General features: G+C 29.7%; 1 protein-coding gene across 1 annotated transcript in view; it reads right to left on the reverse strand.

Annotated features, from left to right (window-relative positions):
* The window catches only part of LOC147806253 (excitatory amino acid transporter-like), a 101,788-nt gene extending 74,411 nt beyond the window's left edge, over positions 1–27,377 (reverse strand). The window contains exon 1 of the mRNA XM_087169039.1: positions 26,953–27,377. The gene's annotated coding sequence lies outside the window, so the exon portion shown is untranslated. The remainder of the gene's footprint in view (positions 1–26,952) is intronic.
* Positions 27,378–27,640: the final 263 nt, after the last annotated feature.

The following is a 27,640-nucleotide window of genomic DNA, read 5'->3' on the forward strand; positions in this document are numbered from 1 at the left end:
AAATTGCTGCACATTTGCAATTAAAATCTATGAAACTTCTTAATAGCCTAAAACGATTTGAAGTAACATATCTTAAAGTGCAGATAATTTTAGTTTCCTGCATTCGTCTTACAGTTTTGATCATTTCATTTAAAGTTAGATTTCAAAGTTAAGTTTCTTCATATAAAGTCACCCGTATTGAACTTTAAATGATAAAATATCATGTTAAGTTCAATACGAGAGAAAAACTAAACAGAAAGTCTTAAAAACATAATATTAGGATAAAAGCACAACTTTTTGGCCATTGAAAGAAGAATCAAAAGCATCATTTTCGTACTTAATTAAAAAATTTTAAAAACGGTATGTTTAAGTGTTTCTAGGTAACCCCCCCCCCCCTTTCTCTAAAAATACTTTTTTTAAATAAACTAAGTTTCCTTTACGCGCTATATTGTTCACTTGTCACACAGTTCTTTTCCGATGACTTCGTCCATTTTATTCTTCTTAGTCTTTCTTGCTTAATACTCCCAATTTCATGCTTTAATATCTTTTACAGTTTATTTTAATTGCATTACAGACTCCGTCTTTTGCTCGCTATCACTTGTCAACCAAAACAACAACAAAAAAGCAAGGTGTTTTTGAGGTTGACAAATGTGAAAAAATACACCTGGCATAGAAAATGAGGTTATGTTTTCCGTCAAAAATAACCTCATTAATAAACCTCAATTTCAACCTCATAAAGTGATCCTCGTATGTAACTCAGCAATACATTTAGTTGAGAATGGGTGAAATTATTCACACCTCAAATATACATATTTGCTTGAAGTATAGAAAAAATAGCATATACAACACTTTAAAAATAACCTCACTAAGCTGGTTAGTTTAAAATAGATTTCCCACAATCTCAAGTGTGATTTGAACAGCTTTATACGCCTTGATTATATACTTTGAGATGTTGATTTTTTAGGGGATTTTTTGAAGTCAACTTCAAATAAACCTTAAATCAACCATTACACCTCAAGTAAATCTCAAAAACACCTTAATTTTTTGTATGGGCATACTCTGAACTGCTGGCCAGTTTTTTTCACATGACGAACCCACTCTAGGACGGATTATCATTTGAACACCAATAAATAAACATATCAGAGATTAATTTATCTTCTTTCAAAAAAAAAGTTTCTGCTGTTATAATTGCTGCCGCTGTTACAGAAAATTTTCAATTTTCGCAGAGTGCTTTCTCACTTTCATAACTCTAAACTTAGTAGATGAAATTATATGTTTGCAGATTTTTTTAGAGAAATGCTTAAGGAACATTTTAACAACTGAAGTTACTGATACGGCCATCTTAGTTCATGAGTTGACTATTTTCTACCGCTGCATAATTCAGTTTAGCGAAAACTATTAGAAGGAGAAATAAAAAATTTCTGTAGTCGCGTACTATTTCGTCTGATAAAGAGCTGAACTTAGCAAAAATTTCGAATTAGCTTTCGAATAGTTAAAGAGTTTATGTTGACCATTTTTCGCATATTCCGTTCTTCATCCTCATAACTCAAAAACTGTTGGTGGAATGATGGTGTTGAATGAACAATTTGAAATTTTGAACACTTTCGAATGAAATGTTTAAGAAACATTCTGATATTCAAATAATTTTCCTGTACAATTTTTTTTATGCACTAGCTGATTAAGTTTAGCAAAAATCATTATTATTAACAGGGAAATTATATTTTTTTTTCACTGCTACCTAATATTTTGTCTAAAAAAAAGCATGAAGTCACACTTTGTTCAAATTAGTTCAGGAGAAACTAAAAAATTTATGTTGATGGTTTTCCAGATTTTTTATATAAGAGTAAATCATAGTGAATTCAAGTGCATTGTTGATAGCAGCAATATGCTAGATAAGAAGATCGTATCAATCCAATTCTAACAATTGATAAGTCATAGCAAGAAAGCCTTCGCCTTAATTTCTAGAAATATTTGAACTGCTACATCTTGTGATAAGCCTAATGATGATTTTAACCTAGCTATTGTTGTTGCGTATCCACTTGCCAAATACCAGCAACCCTGCTTGGTGAAACCAAGTGAATTTTTAAAGCAGAGGGTGCGTTTATTGTTTTTAAGTGGCGCCAACTATAGTCCAAGAATAAATTTTCTGCCGCATACACGTGTCACATATCGTGTTTTAAAGGGCGGACCAATTCATACATCCTAAGATTGTAATTTTGACCTGAACCATAGAACGATCAATCTCAAATTCAGTACTCCCAGAGGTATTGATTTGTTATGGGAACTTGGAGGACTTTGTGACCCGACAAATTTAACGTGCACCACCCACCATTTACTGCACGGGGAGTCTTCGGAACTTACCTTCTAAAATATTTAATGTGTAACAGTTATTAACGAATAAAATCTGGGGCGTAAAAAGTATAAAAGCAAAGTAAATGAGGAAAGGCTGAGCGAAGGGAAAGAGTTCCCTAGACAATGGGAAAACATTTTCGGCTCTCAACTTGTAACAGAAGATAAAGATTCTATTATTGTTAAAATGAGCGGAAATGTCACACAGACGTATTTTATTTTTCAATTGCTTAGCAATAATTATGATAAAGTTATCATAATAGTAATAAAAACGCAACTTCTCAATTGTTACTAATAATAATAAAAACGAACAAGAAGCAGAAACTTCTAGTGTATAAAAATGCAGCAAAAATTTTAAAATTTACTGAGTCCAAAAATAATTTAAAATTACCAAAAATATAATTTTTTTTTGTCTTCAGCTATAAGAGTTCGAATATAATTTTATTAACATTAGTATTTTTCTTTACTCTTCTTTACTTTACTTAATTTTACGAACCAGCAACATAAACTATAAATGTACTCCTAAACTAATTCGTAAGTTAAATACAATAAGACCTGTGCATTCTCCGACATAATAATTCGTATTTGCTAAAACAATAAAAGTAAAAAAGAAAATAGTAACTTTTCTGCTAATAGCTTTCGCTAAACTTAATAACTTAACATCAAAATTAACTTTAACATAAACTAACTCAAAAACTATTGACCGCATCAATGACAGTTTTAAGGCAATAACACTTTTAGACGTTTGTCATTCATATCATTTAACCTAATAATTTTTAAGAATCTGGCTAATAATTTTTATTTGGCCAGAATGACCTGGTTTGAAGAGCGTTGGGCCAAGTGAAGTCAAAAAGGTCGTGAGTTCAATCCCCACTGGTCGAAAGCTCCCCAATTGTGCAGAATGTTGATTGGTACGAGCCAAATCTGGCGAGGTCACTAAGTCTTCAAAGTTCCCATAACAAATCAATACTTCCGGGGGTACTGGATCGGAGATAGATCGTGCTCTGGTTCATCTTAAAAAGACGATCTGAGGATGGATAGATGGTGTGTGAATGTGCTTTTCCTGTGAAACGGGCTGTGATGCATGCGTGTGTCAGAAGTCAAATTCTTGGCCATAGATGGCGCACCTGGAAAAAAAAGAAGAAACCCATCCCTTTGCCTAAAAATAGGCTTGTTAGTATTGGCATGTGGCATGAGGCCACAACAACCTAATAATTTTTGAGCCATGAGAGTCATAAGCGCGCTCGGAGAAAACTTTCTACAATGATGGTAGATTTAATAAGGTAACCTTTAATAAGGATTGCCTTGTTGAAAAGTGGGCGCATATGATAGCTTCAGTAGTGAAAAAAAAGCTACCATTTAGGATTATAAATGAAGAAAGGTCGTGTGTACAGCAGATAAAACCAAATATTCAGTTCACACGCAATTCGTACTAAATAGATTCAATTCAGAGCAATGTGCAGTAATTGTTTTTTTATAATGGTAAGTGGGGAACGTTATACAAGGTTTTATTGTTGTATTTTTTTACAGAGCAAGCAAACACTTCAATATGAGAAGAGTAAACGAACACTGCCATATGATAAGAACCGTACGATTTCGGAATGCTCTGTTTCGGACCCATTTTTCTCAGCTTTACTTTACATTCACTTTAAATGCATTCATGTGAACTTTTTAACTAATTGGCCGCTTCTTGCTTTCCCTGTAGCGATGAATGATAGCACTGCTATCATTACTTTATTTCTAACACTATCATAACTGTCCACTTTATATTTAAACAACTCTTACACCACTTAAAATCAAACGTTTTTAGATGAGGACATCAGTAATAAATTTTTAAAGTTTGGAATTTAATAGGGGAGGGGATAAGATTATACAGATCCAAAAATTTTGACAAAAATTTACCGTTGATGTTCTTATTTATTGTGAAATGCATGGTTGGGTTGTAAATATATTGTTACGAATTTGCAAAATATGGGTATAATTTTGCAAATATTCTTTTGTTATTAGGTCAAATATCTCTGCCGGACCTTAAATAGATAGCTTAATTACAATATTTTTAAGAAAATCGCATAATTCTAGCATAATTCCGTGAGAAAATAGCGCTGAAGGATTTTCTTAAGGAAAATTCGTTTTGGCGACATTTTTGCTACTTAGCGATAATTTTAGCGACTTGATGATCATTTTGGTAACAAAATGATAGTTTCGGAAAATTCCAGCTTAAAAGCGATAGGAATAATATTAAGGGAATTATACGAGGATTGTCTAAAATCGTGTCAAAAGGTACGGCTTTGCTGCTAAGCCTATATAAATAGGAGTGTAACTGCTGTAATTGAGTGTTGGAAATGGCTGTATTTTCTGGAAGATTCTACCAATATTCTACAATTTTTGAAGTTTTAAGGGCTGTTTCATTCATCACCAATCCACATGAACCCCTATGCTCTGACCATAATATCTAATAATAATTAATAATTTCAATGAATCCAAAAAGATTACAATAAAATAATATATTTAAATATTTAAAAGTGGTATCTTTTAGGGTTAAGGTATACACCATGACATCAATTTGTGAATCTTTTAGAGAAACAGTATAAATTAAATCGAATAAATTGGAAACGTGTTCATTATATTTATTGATTTCTAAACAACAAAAAAACATTTATATTTATTTATCAGGCAATATATTAAAACTTTCCGGGGTTTTTTTTTTTTTGTTGGTCTGGAAGTGCTGAAAAGCATTTAAATTAGTTGATTGAAGATATGTATTTTAAAACAGAATGGTTGAAGAACTAAATTAAATTTTAGATATGTAAATATTTATTTGGATTTTTTTATTTGCATCCTTTCATCAATTGCTTTTCCTGCCAAATCCTTTCACCATCATTTTTAATCAAAATTTTATAACTATTCAAATCAAAATTTTTAAAGTATGTTTATGACGAGGAAAATTCCCATTTATCTTTATTGGATTTTTTCAAGTTAGAATTTTTCTAGCCATACTTTTAGTCTTAGGACTCAAAAAACGCTTCACTAAATTTAGGTAGAATAAATAGAATTTCAATAAATTATCAGAAAAAATTACCAAAGTGATATTATATTAAGAAAAAATACCAAATTGATATTATATTATCTTAGAAAAAAAAATCCTTAACTTCTTTAAAGAAGAATCAAATCTAATAAATCATGTATTACTTTTTTTTAAAACAAAATTACTTTATTTTATTTTTTATTCAAATCGCATTTCATTAGAAATCATCTTTCAACTCATACAATTTTAATAAAGATCTAAACTTCATTTTAACTAATTGTTTTATTTCTTATTTCCTTCGTTTTCAAGCTTAATTTTTTTCTCAAACAATTATGTTTTTCTTTTATCTTTAAGTAAGTATAAAAAGTAAAGACGCGTTTCTTTCTTCATTAAACTAAATCATTTTATTTTAAATAAATTTTGCCAGAAATTACAGGGTGAAAAAATAATTTAGAAAACGTTTAAAACCAAGTATTTTTATCGTAACAAATAGCAAAATTATTTTAGAAGATCTTTTGCTTCCAATGTCACAAAAAATCTTCAGAAGCCAATATTGAACCCCTAGCAATAATTTTACCTTGGACCCAGTTGGGCTCAAAATTGGCTCAATATGTTTCCGATACGAGCATGCACAGAGGGGCCAAAATTAGGATGTCTTAATTTTTCAATATTGGTCCTATATAGGGCCAATATCGACCTATAATTTTTGATTGTATAATTTCTATTGACTGAATAATCAATATAAAATATCGGGTGAATCTGATAATTCTGTATAGGGCCGATATTGGTAGTAAAGTAGCTGTAAAATATCGGGTGAATCTGATAATTCTGTATAGGGCCGATATTGGTAGTAAAGTAGCTGTAAAATATCGGGTGAATCTGATAATTCTGTACAGGGCCGATATTGGTAGTAAAGTAGCTGTAAAATATCGGGTGAATCTGATAATTCTGTACAGGGCCGATATTGGTAGTAAAGTAGCTGTAAAATATCGGGTGAATCTGATAATTCTGTATAGGGCCGATATTGGTAGTAAAGTAGCTGTAAAATATCGGGTGAATCTGATAATTCTGTACAGGGCCGATATTGGTAGTAAAGTAGCTGTAAAATATCGGGTGAATCTGATAATTCTGTATAGGGCCGATATTGGTAGTAAAGTAGCTGTAAAATATCGGGTGAATCTGATAATTCTGTATAGGGCCGATATTGGTAGTAAAGTAGCTGTAAAATATCGGGTGAATCTGATAATTCTGTACAGGGCCGATATTGGTAGTAAAGTAGCTGTAAAATATCGGGTGAATCTGATAATTCTGTACAGGGCCGATATTGGTAGTAAAGTAGCTGTAAAATATCGGGTGAATCTGATAATTCTGTATAGGGCCGATATTGGTAGTAAAGTAGCTGTAAAATATGGGATGAATCGAACAATTCTGTGTAGGGCCGATATTGGTAGTAAAGTAGCTGTAAAATATCGGATGAATCGGACAATTTTATATAGGGCCGATATCTTAAAATAAAGGCCCTTTGAACCCTTTTTGAGCCAAGATTCGTGAATATTGGTCCAATAAGGGCCCAAGCTATTTTGCTGCCAGGGATTTTTCAACAGGATCATTCTGTTCTGGCAACCGAGCTAAAGTCTTTCAAAAGGAAGGTAATGGGTCAATTTATGACATTTCAACAGCACATAACTTACTCATAAAACTTTAATTAAGCGTATGCCTCTTTGTGATCCATCTTGAAAATTAGGATTTATTCTAAAAATCAGAATACATTGGCATCCAAAAGAAATTATTTTTCAAGGAAGGTGACAGAATATCAGTAGTAAAGTTAAATTTCATGACTCGTTTACACTGACACTCTAAGGAATACGGTGAGTTAACCGTTAATTTATCAGGAAAGCTATAATAGGAGAAAAAAAGCCCAGTACCGTAATCGTAACAAACATCAGCAAAATTAATAGAATCGACAGTTTATTTATAAAGGTAGCCACCTTCCTTGCCCATAGCCCATAATTGCAATGAATATCAGCAAAACTAATAGAGTTGACCTTTGAACTAAACGTCTTGCTAATTCAAACTAAATCAAAGCAAGGGAACACTCCCTGTTCAATGGTGGTGACAGCATCAACCCACGGATACAGACGTTTCGGGTTCGATCCCAGTTAGGCCCTAAAAACATTTCTCTCTCATCACTCTCACTCCTTTACAGATAACAGCATTACACTACTTCCCCTCGTTCCGAAGTTAGCCTTGATTCGACAAACATATCTCCTGAATCTTAAAAAAACTGTTAGATAAAATTTTAGTTTACGAGCATCACTTTAACTTATGGTTATGGTCACGTTAATTTGAGAACTCTAGCTACTCCGGTAGTGGTAGTATATTTAAATTGATTAAGTCTAATTAAAGTTTTGATTGCATAACTAAATTTTATTTGGGTGATAAAATAGTAGCATGAAACGTATTGTAGCGTCAAGATTCCATTAAAACTTGTATTTTTATCCAGAAATGTGATTTAGTTAGAGTTTTAACATTCTAAAACTAAACTAAACTCAGCGGCGCGACAGCCCATATAGGGCCAAGGACTACTGTGCCCAGCTCAGTTTTCTTGACCTTTGGACTCTGGGGTGCAGGAGCAGATGTTCCGGTTAGGTGGTCAGCCGAACGCGAAACCCCCAGTGTTTAGTTCCCAAGTATGCTTGGTACTCATTTATCGACCCACTGAAGGGATGAAAGGCGGAGTCAACCTTGCCCGGCCCGAGGATGTTTTAACATTCTAGTTTTAATTTATATCTTATATCCGTTGTTGACCAGCCGACCCAATTTTGGGTTTACGAGTACTAATGTTCACCTCCTTAGCCTTGTAATTTTGAACCCAATCCAGAAGACAAGGAAACTCCTGGATCAGTACCCCCAGAGGTATTGATTTGTCATGGGAACATGGAGGACTATGCGACTCGACAGAATTAACTTGCATCAGTTACCATTACTACATGGGGAGACTTCGGCAGGCTGGGATCTACTCTTGGACATGGGCCCAAACATTCTAGTTTGTCAAAAAGTAGTGAAAATGACGTATGATAATATAGCAATAAATTCCGCTCATGCACACTAGAGACGTTTGAAACTTGTATTGCCATATAGCGCAGAGCTATGGATGATTTTGAAAACTAGTTAATTATTCGGAAAATGGTCCGAATTCTTACTGGTGGTAAATTCTGTTGTGGGTCTCAGAAAGTGATTAAAACTAGTATATTCATCAGACCTAGAGCTCCTCCTGAGGTTAAGATTTTTAGCTATTCGAAAAATTATTAGAATTTTGATTGACGATAAAAAAAATTTACAATAAAATGACGATAAAATCTGTTTTCAACGTTTAGGACACTATTGAAACTTAGATTATTATAAGATATGGTACTCCACTGGAAATTTTAACACTCTAGCTAGTCGGATATTGATCGAAATTTTTCAATGATGATAATTTTGTCGATATATTTTGTTTGTAGCGGGCAATTATAAATTCAAATTTCAATTGTTATGACACAGAAGAACAATTAAAATTTCTAATTGGAATGTGGCCATAATTTTGCATGATGATAAGTTTTAACTGATGATAATATTACGATAAATTCTTCTTTCAATGACATCTGGCGCAAAGCTCTAGTTTTAAATTTATGCGCTCGATCTAACCAACAAAATAAAAAAAACAAACGAGAATCAACAAAATCAAAATTGAATATAATGTTAAATTCCGCTTGCAGTGATCATATAAATGTTTCCAGAAGTGGAAAAAAAAAGTATTAAGTGAAAGTATAAAGAGTCAATTGTTGCATTTGTTAAACTCTTATTGACTTTTAAAACTCATTGAACTATTAATTTACCCTAATAACGACACTTTTTGGTAATTACATAAAATATGTTCATAAAGCATTTTAAAATGCAGGTTTTTATTATGTTTTACTTACAAAAACATGTATTTCTTATCTGTAAAGAGTAGAAACTAGTAATTCTATCATTATTTATGTAAAGGGCTGATTAACTACACGGTTAGAATTTTCATTCTAAAATAATGATAAAATAACCGTAAAGATAAGTTAAAATAACAGTAAAGGTCTTTTACCTTTACGATTTTGAAACCGTTTACGACTAGTATGGCTAAAAAAATGAATACAAAACTAACACGGGTTTTTAACCAGTTAAAACTAGAATGGGTTCAAAACAGTTAAAATACAGTTTTTACTGGATATTGGAGATAATTTAGCAACTTTTTGGTGCTGTCATATTTGCGAGAATTAGAGTATCATATTCTAATAATACAGTGTCACAAATTGGGAAGTGCAGGACATTGGGAACTCTTCATATTTTGAAGTAAATATTGCGCTGGCAGCACTGGAACTCAAACTCCCGGTCTTCCCGTCATAAGATTGACAGATTAGCCCTTTCGGCTACAATATGCACCCATCTGGAAGGAACTAAGTGGCTTCAATAGGTGGGCGTAGATGGAGCGATAAAATTCTGGTTGATTAACCGTTTTGGGTGAATACAGTTAATAAACGGTTATTCTCCCAGTTAATAGTCTGAATACTATCTTCCTTATGGTTATTTGACTATTTTGTTTAAATATGGTTAATTAAATTGTTATTTAACCATTTTTTCTGAGAAATTTCTAACAGAGTAGTAACTGCGAAAGCTCCGAAAACTGTTTCAGTTCTCAAAATACCTAAGTAATCTACAAATTACCTAGATCAGCGGTTTCTAACTTACATGAGGCCGGGGGCCGCAATTAAGAACACCAGTCAAATGGCGGGGGCCGCAACTTTTTCCGAATTTTATATAGGACTCTTTTATGCTTGAAGAAACATTAAATATTACTGTCAGATACGCACATGCTAAGTTATATTCAAAAAATACAAAAAAATAAAAAGAGCAACATGCGCGATTATTTTTGTATTTGATTAAATACTTATTTGGATACAAAACTTGAGAAATTATTTTTTTTGCACCGTTGGTATATTAAATTTTACAGAAACGAAGAAATTAGTTTTTTTTTAACGAAAGAAAAGCATTTTAAACCCATATAAATTCTTTATGAAAATTGTCCACAAAAAAAATAGCCGGATGCGCCAGTTGGTAACCACTGAACTAGATAATCTACTCATTTCTTACTAGGCGCTCGATAAAATAAGATCCTTGCTGGAATAGCAGCAAAGTTTCTGTACTCTTATATTATCATAATGTTATTTATTTATTTATTTCAGGATACTTAAACAATCAAGTTAACAGATTAGATAGTTGATAGAATTAATCAATTAAAAAATTATGAGGAAAAGAATCAAAACATTGTTTGAGCTTAGGTCAAACTTTTGAATTTTAAAAATACGAAAGCCACTAATGTGCATATTGCCTATGTAAAATGCGAGACAATTTTGATTTCATTATGAGTTTTTGTTGATTAGCTAGGTAAGGTGAATGGTTACATATTCACTTATTCATTAATTTATTCTCTCACTCAGTGAATCATACTTTAACACATTTTATTAACTTAATAGCATATAATTTCCATGAGTTTTAATAATGCATTCGTTTTTATCAGTTATTCCACTTCATCCATTTTAATTGAGAAGTTCTAAAAATTATCAGCAAAATCATATTGTGTTTAGATTTATTATTTGTAGTTTTTTTTAACATAATGGTAATGTACAGCTCGCAAAAAAGGATCATGAATAACTTTTGATCTGTTGATCGAATCTTCACGTTCTAAGACTCTATCTTAATGGCTCAAGGGGTGACCTAAAATATTAATTACTGCAGACGAAATTTTAACCCTTCGACTACGAATTTTAAAAAATGATTTTTTGTCCCGTTTATTATTCAAAAGGACAAAATAGGTCACAAATAAGGCAAATTTAGTATTTGGGATTTTTCTGACTAGCGGTTATCAATTTAGAGGCTGGGACATATATTTCCCGGCCGTACTTAATGGTTGGATAAATATGTCCCACCTGTAGTGATCGACTTACTGCAAGCAAATCTATCATTCCGGAAAAAATTTATTATACGGACTTTTTTTTTACATAGTATGATACAGGGTGCAGCAATCTTTGCCTAACCCGACATTACACATTGGGCAACTCATATATGTTCTTTTTTCTATGTTCATTTGAGAAAACATGAATAAAATATGAATGGACATAACAATCCCAATGAAGAATACAAGTGGGATATATCTATCCCAGTTCAAAATCACAATGCTATTTCATGCAAGAAACTCTTTAGCGCCATCTAGGGGATATTTGAGACATGAAACACGTATACTTGGTTCGACTCTACGACTGGGACATATTACAATGAGTTTCTAAGCGCTTTTCACCCTATTAGTAATTTTTAAACATTTGTTGGGACAAATGAGTCCCGTTGGTAGTCAAAGGGTTAAATTACAAAATAAGACACAAAAACGTACTTTCCCAGAATAAACATCACTCAGTGAAAGTTTATTATTTTTTATTATTTTATTTAATAATAGTATTTTTGATTTGTTAAGCATACAATTTTTGCGGTTATTAAGAATCTAATTTAACATGTGAAAATGCAAAATTTAAGCGAAATCTGTCGCATGTATAAACGAGACTTTTTCCAGAAAAAGGCCTGGTTAGAAATACGAATCCGTCAAAAAAAAATTTTATTTTTTGCAAAGGAAGTATGTTCTTGTGTCTGTTTTCGCAACTTAAATAGTCTGCATTTATTAATTAGCATATTTGAGGTCATCTCTTCGGAAGATGCAGACTGAGTCTAGAATATGAAGATCAAAGGTTATTCAGGGAAGTACGTTTTTTATTTTGCGCACTGTGCATTAATTAAACGAAGAAGAAAAATGAAAATGCACATGCGTGAGTAAAATACGAATTTTAAAAATGTGATTATTATTTGATTAGTATGTAACAAATTGCAAAAATTTATATACGTTGGATAAACGTTAAGAAATATACCCTTTTTCAAGTTTACTCTGAGAAAACAGGTGTGATCAAATCTAACAGAACATGGTATAATTTACCGTGTTTTTGGCTCTATAAGAACTCTAAACGCTCGGTTTATTTTACCGAAGGGTTTTAGTAATTATTTTAGTAAAATTAACAATAAAATATAGCTTCATAATGCGCTATAAAATTTGGTTAATGTGGAAAAATTTGGAAATTTTATCATGATACCTTAGAGCATGGCATTAAAACCATTTATTCAGCTAAATTTACAATACAGTTTTGTATTACTATTAAATGTGGGGTAATAAGAACTATAATTTTGATACCAGAATTTCCGTTAAACCGTTACCATCGTTACCATATGACCATTTAAATATTGTTTATTTTGGTTTTATTATCAGAATTTGTTTTGTTTTTTTACCAGAAATGACTTTATCAAATAGTATGGTTAAATGCCAGATTTTTTTTCTCCTTCTACCATTAACCGTGATTCTATAAATCTATTTAAAAAAGTAACATTTTTGAACAACTCGGTAATTTTTTACAATTAAATGTATACGATAAACGATTTTTTTCTTTGTAACATAAAACAGCACAAGTGCAAATATAAAAATTTAGTCGGTTGATTTTGCTTTTCAGTTTTGTATTTTTTTACTATATATGTAGTAATAAGAGCTATAATTCTGAAGAACAGAATTTCCTGTAAACCATTACCATGTAAACGAAAATTACCAAATGAATAGACTAAAATACCATATATTTTGGTTTTGTTTACCAAAATAATGTTTATTATTTACCTTATTTATTTTAACCAAAAATGTCATTACTTTATAGTACTATTAAGAAAAAGCATACAAGAATGTTGCATAGAGTAACAATTATTGTAAAAATGTTAATATTAGTTTGTTACAAGTAATAGCAATAATTTATCATGATTAAAAGTAGTAATATAATAACACAAATTCTACCATGTGACTACGTGATTATTATTTCGAATAACAGAAGAGTTCAATCTGTTCCAGCAGCAAATTGTCATTATTACATCAAAACAGAAAAGTAGAAAATAGTTTTTTGGAATACATTTTAAACACCATAATTGTTACACTAATTTATATTTTTTAGGACTAGTTTCTAGAACCAGTTTCAAGTTTTTACAGTTTCTTTTAAGAGTGATAAAAATAGAGAAGTTACATTGTGAATTTGATGAAAAAAATACATATTCTTGTTAGAAAACAAATGAACTTTTATGCGAAGAAATGAAAGTAATCTTACTAGATAAAAACATGTTGAGTGAACATGTTGAGCGAATTACAATAAAAATTCATTCTTGTTAGAAAAACAAATGTACTTGTACGAAAGGAAATAAAAGTATATCATCGTGATAAAGAAAAATATGTTTAGAGATTGAGTCATTTTGTCAGTATAACAAGCAATCGCAATTTCATATTAAATATAGAAAAATTTTAAACCTCAAATGTATAGCAGTGATATGATTTCAAATTTATGTACATTTTAATAGTACAAAGCCACACGTTCTGTTGTCCCTATTGAAGAATTCGTATTTAAAGTTGGTTACAAACGTCAAGACTGGGAAATTTATCAGGTGGACGCTGGTCACTAGAGGTAAATTTACTGGTGGCCACTTTTTTCTTTCCATTGGTTAATTTTTGCGTTAAAAGTACCTTAATAATAAATTTGCTTTTAAATTGTTATAAAAATATTTTTTCAATTTAAAATTTTTTTATTAATTCAAGATTATTATAAAATTTTTTATTACATTATACATGTTATTATTAAAACATATCATGTCTTAAGAAGAAATGATATTTAAAAAAGGGAAAAAGAATATATAATAAGTTCAATTTTAGACTTGTTTTTTCCAATTATAAATTTTAAACTTCGTATCGGAATGAAATATAATAACTAACTATTAAGTTTCTTGATTAAACATGAAATATTAAGATCAGAATTTCTTCAACGGCTGTTCTCAGCTTTTTCTCTGTACAGTAATATTCATTCCTTAGTTATTTTTTTATTATCGTTTGCATTCGACTTGCCTTTTTCAATTTCTATTTTTCCAGAAAATCATTCAAAAATTGCAACATTCTTTTTTTTAAATTTTGTTGTTAAACCTTTTTTTAAAAATATTACTTTTAGGGGTTTATTTACTATTTTTGCCATTCCCCTTTCAGCTTCATTGTCATTTCGTACAGGTGAGCCAAAGACGAAATACTGCACCTGCCTTTTGTATTCCCATTTCATCTTTCCGTAAAGGAACAAAATCAAATATTCCCCTACTTTCTGATGAGTTTCATTTCGTCAATAATTAATTCTACTTCACAGCCTCAATAAAAAACAAATCACTCCACATCTGAACAAACTGCTAAGAAAGGGGCAGAAAAAAAGGGAAGTTAAGAACATCAAATTTGCAGACGATATTGAAGAAATAAAATCCTTCCATTTAAATAGATAGAAAAATGTATGGGTAGAATTTAATTGTGTTTAAATTTGACTTATTTGAAAATTTCTTACAGGAAATTCATTACCATACATCTTGCCAAACATTTAATTACAAAATAAACATAAATTAATTATAAAAAAAAAATAAACGTTTTTCTCGGAGCAGTGTGCAATTCCAGAAACTAAGGAGTGTTTAGGATGGGGTGTCAAATGACTAAAACAGGTGGTGGCGAATAAGTGGCGAATTTTTGGGAGCCAATTTATTTTATTTAGTCGCCACGTGGTGAGTGGAGATCACTTACCTTGCCCTTTAGTTGGAAGCATAATTGTTTTCATTCTAAATGTTGAAATGATTCAACCATTCAAAAAAAAAATTTTATTCACTGCTAAGGGGAAAGAAAAACAGTTGCTTAACAATTACGTTGTGACTTATTCAAAATGCTATGACTTAAACCAAAAACACGGGCTTAAAATGAAGACCACATTAAAACTAATTTCTACATTCCATCGAATAAAAATATATTATTTAAAGCCAGATTAAAAATAAAAAAATCAATACAATTTTAATAAACACAGCCAGTTATGGACTTCTGAGGACGAAAAGTTAAATTGCACATATCTATGTATGCAATCATCAGAAAATAAATGCAGAATGTTTGTTTTATTTCAAATTAATATACTAATTCCCATTTCTAATGATTATTGAATGAACACATTGAGCACGCGCAGTTAAATTCGATTAAATTAACTATAAAAGGCATAGAACTGTCTAGAATTTGTTTACGTAACTTTTTCCAGGTAGTTTTTCATTAAAGACAGTATGATAACCAGTATTTCTAACTGACCATAACATGTTTTTGAAAATGGAAATTTCCTCTCGACATACTGCTTAGGCTTTTCATTAATCTCAATCCATTGTGTTTATGCAGCTTTACTTTCTTTCTTATTTTGAGAAAAGATTTAAAATTGAATAATGCAAATAATTGATAAGTAATATCGAGAAAATATAATAATGAATATCAAGAAAAGATATGACTTAAATCATGTAAAATATTTCAACTCTGACCTAATGACAGCTCTAAATTTTAATACATTTAGAGCGCGAAAAGTTCTCGGACGGTTAGGAAGTGTGGTGCGGAGGCCGGGTGAGTACTCCCACACTCTGCCCTCTCATCTAAATTATGGCTGTGTGTCTATATTATCAACTGATAATCATTGAGGAATAATTTCAGACTGTTGTCGATAGGCCATTAGTACAGGCCTAGTGTGACATCAATGTCAAAACCATTTATTTAAAAAAAACTATACTTTTTATCAATATAATTATGCATTATCCTGAATGATAAATAAATAATTTTGCCATCATACGGTTTCCTGGTGAGAAAACATAAATCCTAGCATAAAGGTATTATAAGGTACACTCTTAAAATTAGTATTAAATATGATTATCCAGCTTTCGCGATTACAATTACAGTGAAAACAAGTTCGAAATTTTAAAAAAAAAATTTCCACAAAACTTGATCCTCCTGGGAAAAAAACTTCTAATAGAGTTGAAATAATAGTTTATATCACGAATAATGATGTCACTAAATAGGGATAACGAGAGGAAGATGCTACAACTGATGCATCGAATATTTCATATTAAAAACGTTTCTTCATCTATGTCATATGTCAAGTGTTGCCGAAATCATAATAAAAATAGCCTTTAAATTTTATTTTTAGAGGATCATATTCTTATTAAAAAAATAGCTCTTACTACCAGAAAATTTAAATATTTTGTTACTTAATCAATAACCATGAGAACTGGATATACTTTTTTTTAACTCTATTCTTGAATGCGTACCTTTACAGACATTTTTATTCCATTCTCGCCAACGGCTCATATGCTGACAATTTTTTTAATGATCATTCAATATATTAAGCATTGTTGGGAAAAACATTCGGGTAAAATTACCGTACTGTATGCTAAAAACATTTCGAGTTAAAAAATCGTAATTCGGGTTAATAAACCTAAAATATATCGTATTTAAATCTTTCATTTGGAAATTATTCCGTTCTTACAGTAATGGTTTATCGGAAGTTCTAGATTTAAAAATTTTAGTTATAATTGCCGCACATTTGGTGAAAAAATACATAACTCAGGAGTAAACACAACCGAATAAATGGTTTTCCTCCTATGTTCTAAGACATCATACGATTTCCAAATTTTAACACACTTAACAAATTTTATCCCACGTTATAAAAAGCATATTTTATAGTTAATTTTACCATAATCATTACTAAAACATTTCGGTAAAAATAACTAATTTTTTTATGTTCCCATAGAGCCAGAAACATGGCAAATTTGACCAAATTCCTGCAGTTTTAACTATGCTTTTTTCCCAGTGTATTATAATTGCAAAGCACACTGTAAAAAATTCCGGATCAAATTACGGTATCAAGTACCAGCACTTTGCGTGCACCATCCATAAAATCCATTAACTGTAAAATTAATTTTTCCGTAAAATGTAACACAACAATTTTTAAAGTAATAATTATTTAATTATAGTGATTCCGTCATTTTTCGATAATTAATGCTGTAAAAATTATTGTATGTTGGAGGATTGTGGGTAAAAGGATATTCTTCTCGGGGAAAATAATCACTTAGAAATTACCATGGCGGTTTTTAATTACACAACTTTATTGTAACAAAACACATAGAGAACTAAACTACAAATAATATACATAAAACAAAAATTAACAGTTACTAATCACGTGACTTTATGCTGCCATCTATATTTTATTTTGAGAACTACTTTGAGCGAAAACATATGCAATAAATTTTTTTTTTTTGTTCCGTAAAAATGTTCCGGTATAAATGAACTTAACGGTAAGAAGTAAGTACATGCACCCTTAGCACCGGTATCTTTTTCCGTAATTTGATCCAGAATTTTTTACAGTTGGCATATTTTTCACTTTTTAATAGAAGTCTTTGTATTCGGTTTAATTTTGATATATTTTTAAACAATGTAGATTTTCTTTTTTAAAATTTTATAAAAAAGAATTAAAGCTAGCTGAACTTTTTATCCTGTTTTGTGAATTATAATAACTTTTTATCCTAAATACTATCAAAATATTAAAACTATTGTCTTGCGTTTGACGAATGAATATAAAATGATTTACAATAAATGTCAACTGAAATTAAAATCAATTTTTAAGGGATGGTAAAATTGAAAACTTATCATTGTTACTTTTTTCAATACCAGTGCATTTATTCTTAAATTAATAAACATAAATTCCGTATAAACTTAATATAATTGCAATGAATAAATTGCATTTCCTTAACATAAATTGCAATGAAAAAAGAAACATTTTCGATGACATAAGTTGTAGTTACTAAATTTAATCATTCGTCAATTGAGCATAATAAATTAATCAAAATAAAACAGGATTAAGTTACAAAACGGGAAGCTTTCATTATAATGACATCACCACCTAAAAAAGAATATTTGATAAAATCCTTTCTCTCTTTAATTTTCATGGAAATTATAGTCTTCCTTTTCATGATTTTTAAAAGAAACTTATTTCATAGTTAGCTTAACAATATGTACTTTTAAAAACAATTTCTATCACTAAGATTTCCCCTAAAGTGTATAAGAACAACGATAATTATTGAGAATTCCGTAACTCAAATATTTTGTATGATTTTCTTTGAAAATTTCGTTCAATACCTAACTATGAAAACTCACACTTAAAACATGATAGAAATTTCTCGGTAATAGTGGTTGAAATGCAATTTATTTAATTGTTATTTAACCATTTTCAACGTTCAAACGTTTATTGATCGTTTCTACCTAATATGGTTTAACAACCATATTAGTTCTATCCGCACCAACTAGCCCACCTTATAAAGCTATTTAGTTCCATGCTGTTAGGAACAAACTATAGCTGAGAGGGTTAATCGCTCAGTCTCATGGCCGGCTGAATAGGCTTTTGATTCCCAGCGTTGACGCCATAATATTTATTCAATTCTTGAAGAGTTTTCAGGATCCTACACTCTTCATTAACCCTCGTCTGTTGGAATACGAAATATTTCTTCAATTCATGAAGAGTTTTCAGGGTCCTTCACTCTTCATTGGCCCTCGTCTATTGGAATACGAAATATTTCTTCAATTCATGAACAGTTTTCAGGGTCCTGGACTCTTTATTAACCTTCGTCTATTGGAATACGAAATTTTCCTTCACTCATAAATTACGCAACTTCCACAGAGTTCCAATGTCCATTTAAATTTTAATTTCATGATTTAGAAAATATGCAAGTTGTAAAAGGTTACAAGTTTCGTATTTACGGTTTCTTAACCGTACTAGTTGTAAACGATTTTAAAACCATTTAGTTTCTTATTCACGGTTTCTTAACCGTACCAGTTATAAACGGTTTCAAAACTATAAGAGTAAAAAATTTTTCTAACCATAAACTTTATGGTTCATAGGATGGACAAACTGCTGCCGATTGTTTTACCACAATTTCAGAATAAAAATTCCCACAGTGTAGTAAGAAAAATAAAAATGAACATAAAAATTTTACACAAAAAACATAACATAAGAATGAACTATGTAAATGACTTTGTAAATGAGCCATATAGCCATGGACCATAGAACCTGAAAACATAAAAATAAACCATAGAATCTGTTAAGATGAACCTTGGTATCGTGGAATAAAACTTGGGAAGGTTTAATTTGTACAATAACGCGGATCATTTAAGATGGTGATAAATTTAAACAATATTCAGATATAATACATAGTGGTAGAGTGCATATTATGCATTAGTTAAGAAGGTGATATTCCTTTGGAGTATAGGTTGTATTTTTTTTCTTCTTATGTAAATGCACTAAAAATTTAAAAATATTTTAGTATGATTTTATATATAGGGTGATTCTAAAAAGATAGGCAAAATTTTAGGAAGTGATAGTACACACCCAAGCAAACAATTTTTATGAAAGAACCGCTAGAGGGCGTCAATGTTTATGTTCTAATATGAGGCAAAAACACACAAAGAACGATGAAGTTAAGTTATGAAAGCAAATTTAATGGCATGTGATTACAATAAGTGTTCAAAACAGTGGCCGGCAGTGGCTATGCACGCAGTACAACGGCGAAGAAAAGATAGGCGGCCATTCTGAAACACACCAGGCATATCACGAACTTTCCCTGCTGCGGCCGAAAGTTTGGCGACAAGTAACGCACCGCAGTAACTCGCAACAGAAATGGAACTTTCACGTTTGCGTCAAACAACTTTCCAAATGCGCCAGCATCTTTGCCGTTTTGTTTTCGACCATGCATTCTTTGATAAAAACTGTTTGCTTGGGTGTGTACTATCACTTCCGTAAATTTTGCCCATCTTTTTAGAATCACCCTGTATTATAGTTTTACTTTATTTATCAGGTTTCAAGCATGTTTAATCAGTTTTTTTTCTTCTTTTGATGCATAATTTTAAATATAAATAATTAAAGGTTGATTTAGTATATGCAATCCTAACAATAATTATTTAAGTTCAGATAAAAAAAATCTCAAGATACAAGAGTTTTTGTAAAGGAAATTAAAAATTACTAGTCATAAATTAAAATAGTTTCCATGTCAAAAATTAAAAATATCAATTTTTATAAGTTTTTTAAATGCATATTTTCGTGAATGTTTCATTAAATATTTAGGAACATGAAGCACATTTTCAGCGGCATTGATTGGGTGAAGTTGACAATTATAGTTTAAAAGAAAGCGTTCTAACGTTTCTGAGTTTAACACCTACAACACCCCTTTGTGGTGTTAGACAAAATTACTCTCTGTAAGATGAATTTATCATTTACTTTTAGTACTTTTCATAAAAGGTTTCAAAATTCTTAGTACTGGTTTGGTTGTTTGCTTAATATTAATTATGTATCATATGTCAATATGTTTATAAAAGAATGTCGAATGTTAAAATGTTTCTGTGCTATAATATTAAGTTGTAAATTGTGATTAAATTATGATTTTATTTGAATATTTTTACTTCTCCTTATTTTTTGCCCTTAAGTTTTCGTATATTTATGCTGATAATACATATTTATGTACTTAATAGGAATCATCGATAGGCGAATAATAATGACCCTCTATTTTCATGCCTAAGCAACACATATTGCAAAAATTTCTAAGATTATAATGTTTTATATTATATTATATTATATTATATTATATTATATTATATTATATTATATTATATTATATTATATTATATTATATTATATTATATTATATTATATTATATTATATTATATTATATTATATTATATTATATTATATTATATTATATTACATTATATTATATTATATTATTGAAATTATTTGAGCTCTTCACTTCTTATAAATAAATATTCAATTTATAGAAGTTAAAAAAATGCATTATTTAAATATATAAAAAACATTTTACCACTACTATGATAAAATGCCCTTCTGCACTTAATATTTGTAAAAGAATCCTATACTTCAAGAATTTTTCTCTAATTCTCCATTTCGTTCTTATTTTTAATAAAATTATTAAGAAAATTGCCTATAAGAAATGCCCGAAAAAAAGTAACGCTTTAAACTTAAAATTAGTTTTTCTTTAAGAAAGATTAAATTTATGCCAAATGTTTATTTTGAACGGGAAAATAAAGAGAAAAAGGAAATAAATCCATTTATTATGCATTGTTATTTCCAGCGGAGTTAATTTTGTTTCAAAAATCTAAAAATACTTCGAATAGTTTTCCATCGCTTTGTAAGAGAAGGCCAGTGAAAAACTGTATGATAATTGCAACATAAAATAATAAAACACTTATAACTTTACGTATACTGAGGCAGTAAAGTATGTGACCGCACCTAAATAATCACTATATATTAAACTATTTATCTCTATTAACGTGCTATTCAAGACATAATTAAGATGTGTTTGTTTTACTCAGAGCCCTAAATATTCAGAGTTTAGGTTCTTTATAATTATGTCTCATCTTCTTCATAATTGTGTATAATTTAAAAGGGAAGATAGTTTAAGACCACCCTTGAGAAAAAAGAAAATCATGAAGAAATATTGCAATTAAAATTTAAAGGTGGAAATAGCGTAGGCAAAATGAAACAATTAAAAAAATTGTCATTATAACATTTGGAGAGTTGTATCAAACTTATTAAAATTTTGTTGTTTGATATAATCTTAAAATTTACGGAGATAAAACAGAAATGTATTGTGAGAACACTGTAGAAAAATTCAGGATAAAATTAAGATAAAAAGTATCAGCACTCAAGGTGCTGTTACTTTTTAATGTAAAATCTATTTTATCGGAACAAAAAATCTGATATACAATATTTTTTACAATAATAATTACCGAAAAATCCTTAAGACACTCTCCTGAAATAAATTTTACTGTGAAAATTACAATGTAATATTTTACAGTAAAAGTGAATTTTACGGATGATATGCACACAGAGTGCAGGTACCGTAATTCGATTTGAAACTTTTTCTCAATGTAGGCTCTTTTTGTTACAAGTGAATTCATGCAAAACAACTTCTAAAAATTTGAAATTTTTTGAGAAAGTGTGCAAAAACTGAAATCTAAAGATAAAATTTGACATAAAATTGTAATTTTCTGTCTTTAGATGTGTCTTCGTCTTTTTATACCATAAAATTATAATTTTTTTATACCATAAAATTATAAGATTACATATTTTAAAACTAAATATTGTACTTTTGAAAAAGCGGTGATAAGTCCTAAAAACTTAAATTTTTTAAGAGAACGCTTAATAACTAAAAAAGATACAAAAACAAAATCAACTTCAGAGGGATGTCATGGTTTTGTTCCAAACGTAACAAAAAAGAAAAGTTGAGAAGAAAAAAAAACATGACAAATAAAGTAAAAATCGTTAAGATTAATTATTTTAAGAAAACAAATGAAAACTGTAACCGATGCAAAAAAACTAAGCGTTAAGGTGATCCTAATCAAACTAACGTAAAATACACAAGTCAAAGAAAAAATATTTTGTTAATGCCGAATATAAGTTATAGGAAAAGAACACGGAATGTTATTTGCCAACCAGTTCTTACGAATTTTTTTCTTTTTTTAAGAAGAAGAAAGAAGCTTTGAAAGAATACATAAAATGTATTCCATTTCGAAGTAATTATTAAGGCATAAGTTATCCTAAACTATGATTTTTAGATTCATTTAGCAATTTAATTCATTAAGCAGACGAAAGCAATCATTACAAAAACAACTTTAATAAATTAAATTTCATTATTTTCTGATGTCTTTGAAAATCATGCAAAAACAACATTATAACAGTATATTGCAAGAAAATTATTCTGTAATTTCAAGAATGGTTTATCGTGATCAATTAAAGATCATGAATTGATCATTTAACCATTCCATTTCCGTAACAGCACAATGAGAATAATTCAGAATTCAAGGAAACAACGCATCTGTTTCCCGTTCTGATTTTTTTTCTCTTTTATTAATCATAAACTAATGCTTTTCTTTCTCTTTAAAATATTAATAGATATTAACCATGTAAAATAAAATAGAATTATAGGGACCAATTCTGTTTCATTTTGAATCAATTTCTAATTCACGAAAAAAATTCCAAATTTAATATGAAAATTACATTTTTAACGTAAAAATTAAAAATTATTCACAATTAAAAAGGAAAGATTGAAAACCTCGATTGGGTACAATAAGCACCAAAAGCAAACTTATAAAAATTCAAAACATTTTGTTAAAAAAATTGCCAGAATAAGTATTGGATTTATTTTGGAAATGTGTTTTCGATAAAAGTTTTAGATACTTAAAAAAAATTACTTTTATATAAGCAAGCACGTGTAGCTGTAAAATCTAATTTTGAAAATATGTATGAAAAAACATATATCAAGCTATCGTTTCATTTGCAATGTTTCTTTTGTTTAGAAAATATTTCTATATTTTTTTATGAAAACTTATGTGCTAATGTGTTAGTTTAATAATAATGTTTACCATAAACTTGAATGATTACTAGAGTTTTCCGTTTCTTTATTCTCCCAATTTTAAAAGTTTAATGTATAAGTGCAGATAAAAAAAAGAAAATTTAGAGAACATTTGATAAGACTCAGAGTTTTTAATTTCTTCATTCTCCCAATTTTAAAAGTTTAATGTAAAAGTGTAGATAAAAAAAAAGAACATTTAGAGAACATCTGATAAGACTCAGAGTTTTCCGTTTCTTCATTCTCCCAATTTTAAAAGTTTAATGTAAAAGTATAGATAAAAAAATGAAAATTTGTAGAACATTTGATAAGACTCAGAGTTTTCCGTTTCTTTATTCTCCCAATTTTAAAATTCTAATGTAAAAGTATAGATAAAAAAAAGAAAATTTGGTGAACATTTGATAAGATTCAGAGTTTTCCGTTTCGTTATTCTCCCAATTTTAAAAGTTTAATGTAAAAGTGTAGATAAAAAAAAAAAAAAATTTGGAGAACATTTGATAAGATTCAGAGTTTTCCGTTTCTTTATTCTCCCAATTTTAAAATTCTAATGTAAAAGTGTAGAAAAAAAAAGAACATTTGGAGAACATTTGATAAGACTCAGAGTTTTCCGTTTCTTCATTCTCCCAATTTTAAAATTTTAACATAAAAGTGTATATAAAAAAAAGAAAATTTGGAGAGCATTTAATAAGACTCACTCCCTAAATTACAATTTATTCTCATGTGTAACTTCTTGACCCTTCACTGATGGAATTTTCCTTCTGAAATTATGGTAAAATAACCGGCAATTGTCTAAATAACCGTAAATTTACGGTAAAGCAAGCTTTTAGCTTTTCGTTTTTCACATTGTTTACAACTAGTTATGGTTATAAAATCACGAAAGCAAAATTATACGGTTTTTTAACCATTTATAACCAGAATAATACTTCAAAACGGCAAAAAAGAATTTCAACTGGACATAGGAGCTAGGCTGTTCGTTGGGTAACAGTCATTGGAGAATGCAGGACACTGAAAACTCTTCATGTGATAAGGTAAGTGGAGGAAATATTGTGGTGCCAATGCTGTGACTTGAACTCTGTTCTGTCGGTCAAGAGACTGACAAATTAACCCTCACAGCTGTAACATGTACATAGTTGCTTGGAACTGAGTGACATCATCAGGTGGGCTTAGTTGGTGCTACAAAATTCAGTGTGTTTAACCGTATTAGATGAAAACAGTTAAAAAACGGTTTTCCTCGTAGTTAACGGTCTGATTACCATCTTTTTAATGCCTATTTGACTGTTTTGTTTGAGTATGGTGAAATAACGTTTAAATAATTTCTTATTTAACCACTTTTATCAGAAATTTTTAGCAATATAATGTTGCTGTGTAAACGCTTAAGTTTTGCTTCAATTTTTTTTAAGAAAAAAAGGGAAATCCTAAGTTTTTAATTTTTTATAATACATTTCTATAATCAAGTATTTGCTTAGTATTCTTGTATTGCTTATCCAAGTTTTGCTTCATTGAAATAAGCAGTTTCCGGTTTTTTCATTGCTAGTCAGAGCTCATCATGTATATTAAGAGATTCGAAACTTTTTCATAGAAAACGCTTTTCTAAACATACTCTGCGCTTAAAAATACAATATGTGATTATTACTGTATAATTCTAACGTAGCTTATTCTACTGATTTCCGAATTTAATTCAGTAAAAATATTTTAAATAGTTGTAGCAAATAATTGCTAAGGATAATATCAAGGCGTTTTAATTACCCTTTAATGATGTTTGATCTTTTTATAGTTAACAGAATTTTAAAATTTAGTTTGTAGATCCTATGCTGCAATGAAATTAAAATTAATCAAAATTTTGATTATAAAAATTTATTTAAAAAATATATTGATAAAAAACATTTATTTGGTTCACTAATTTTTAAAGCCTTTTTTAGCACTAAAAGAAGAAATGCAGTTCGCCTTAAAAGTAGCAACAGTTGATTTTTCTATGAAACACAAAACTGGTTCCCAAAAATATAAGGAATCTGATTAGTAAAATTAGGGGTAATACTAGGGTTTTGTCTCACCAAAGAAATCACTCAAAATTTAGAATATGATGTTACAATATGTAAAAAAGAGGGTGATGCTGTTTTTGGTATTTCGTTAATACGGCATTGTTCCTAAAATTATTTACAAAAGCAAAACCAATTTTTAGGTTGCCCAAATATGGAAATGTAATGTTCATGGATATTTCAATTTGCTAAATTATTTTTATTTCAGTTATATATACTTATTTTTTTATTTGTTACTGAATAAAAAAAAACTTCAAATGTTTTACATTGAGATTATATGATCAGATATAATCAAAAACTACCAGAACATGGTAAAATTTATCGTATTTCTGGCTCTATGGGAGCACTAAGAAGAACGGTATTTTTTACCGAAGTGCTGATGAAATGATTTTGGTAAAATTAACCATAAAATATCGTTTTATAATGAGCATTAGAAGTTGGTAAAAGGGGTAAAACTTAGTAATTGTATCATAATACCATAGAGCATGGTATAAAAACCATTCATTCAGGTAAATTTACAGTTCAGTTGTGTATTTTTATTAAATGTTGCGGGTTATAAGAACTATAATTTTGAAAACCAGAATTTCCAATAAACCACTACCATATGAACAGAAATCGTTCCCATATGAATAGAAATCGTTACCATATGACCATTTAAATATTGTATATTTTGATTTTATTATCAGAGGTTTTTTTCTTTAACCAGAAATGACTTTGCCAAATAGAATAGTTAATTTTACCAGAATTTTTTTCTCTGTCTACCCTAAACAGTGATCCTATAAATATATTTAAAAAAGTAACGTTTTTGGACATCACGGTAATGTTTTACAATTAAATGTATACGATAAAAATTTCTTGTTTGGTTTTCTTTGTTGCATAAAACAAAGTGCAATCATAATAAAAACAAATTCAAAGATTTTGTGTGTATTATGAAGTGTATTAAACATGACTGGTCAAATCTAACAAATTACACTTGGAAAACATTTGAATTTCCCATTATATTCATCCAGTTGTTTAGTTTAAAGTCGTTTATTTCGTTTAGAACAATACAACAAATCTTATAATCCAAAATGGCCGAAAGCACTAATCCAGTATTATCCAATATTATTGTTACATAACTATACAGAAATATTACATACCTTTATCAAAATGAAAAATCAGATCCTTTTTAGATGATAAAAGAGAAATAAATACGATGAGGTGATTTGGAGCAACTTAGATCCAAACAGGCAAAGACCAATGGGCACGTAAAATATGCATTCAATCCTGTTTTAAAGATTAACACTACGACAAGACGGAAGTCCGGCAGGAAAAACTATAAACAATGTATATTTCGCTTCAGTCCCTCCAAATTCCGGGTCCTGTAAACAGGGATAGTAACCGGACGATTGCACGATAGTGAATGGAGCTTATGGCATAGGGCACGAATTGAAGATCACGTGACATCCTCTCCGCTTAACAAATACCATTTTAATTGAGGTCCCTGTAGTAATTTTTTTTTCTGTGTTCCAAGTTCTTTTGTTATTCGTTCACTTGTGACGTTTCCTATATTACAACTAACAGTGAATGCGATTAGTGCGAGTTCCCGGTGATATCCTTGGCCTTGGTGGTGCGTTTTCGTCCTTGCGATGCATTAATTGCTACATAAGACCGTGGCATTGTAAACATGGTGATAAATTTTCAAAATATCGCGCTTTGTTGCAATTATTTTTAAATTGGAAAGAAAATGGATTAAGTCAATTAAGCTACTGTAACTTAGAATATTCTGAAGGGAATCTAGAATTTTATGTTTACTGATTCATATTGTAAGCAAAATGTCCAGCTTAA

The sequence above is a fragment of the Parasteatoda tepidariorum genome, chromosome 8, assembly GCF_982258835.1.
Source record: "Parasteatoda tepidariorum strain Cologne lab strain chromosome 8, Ptep-v5.0, whole genome shotgun sequence".
NCBI lineage: Eukaryota > Metazoa > Arthropoda > Arachnida > Araneae > Theridiidae > Parasteatoda > Parasteatoda tepidariorum.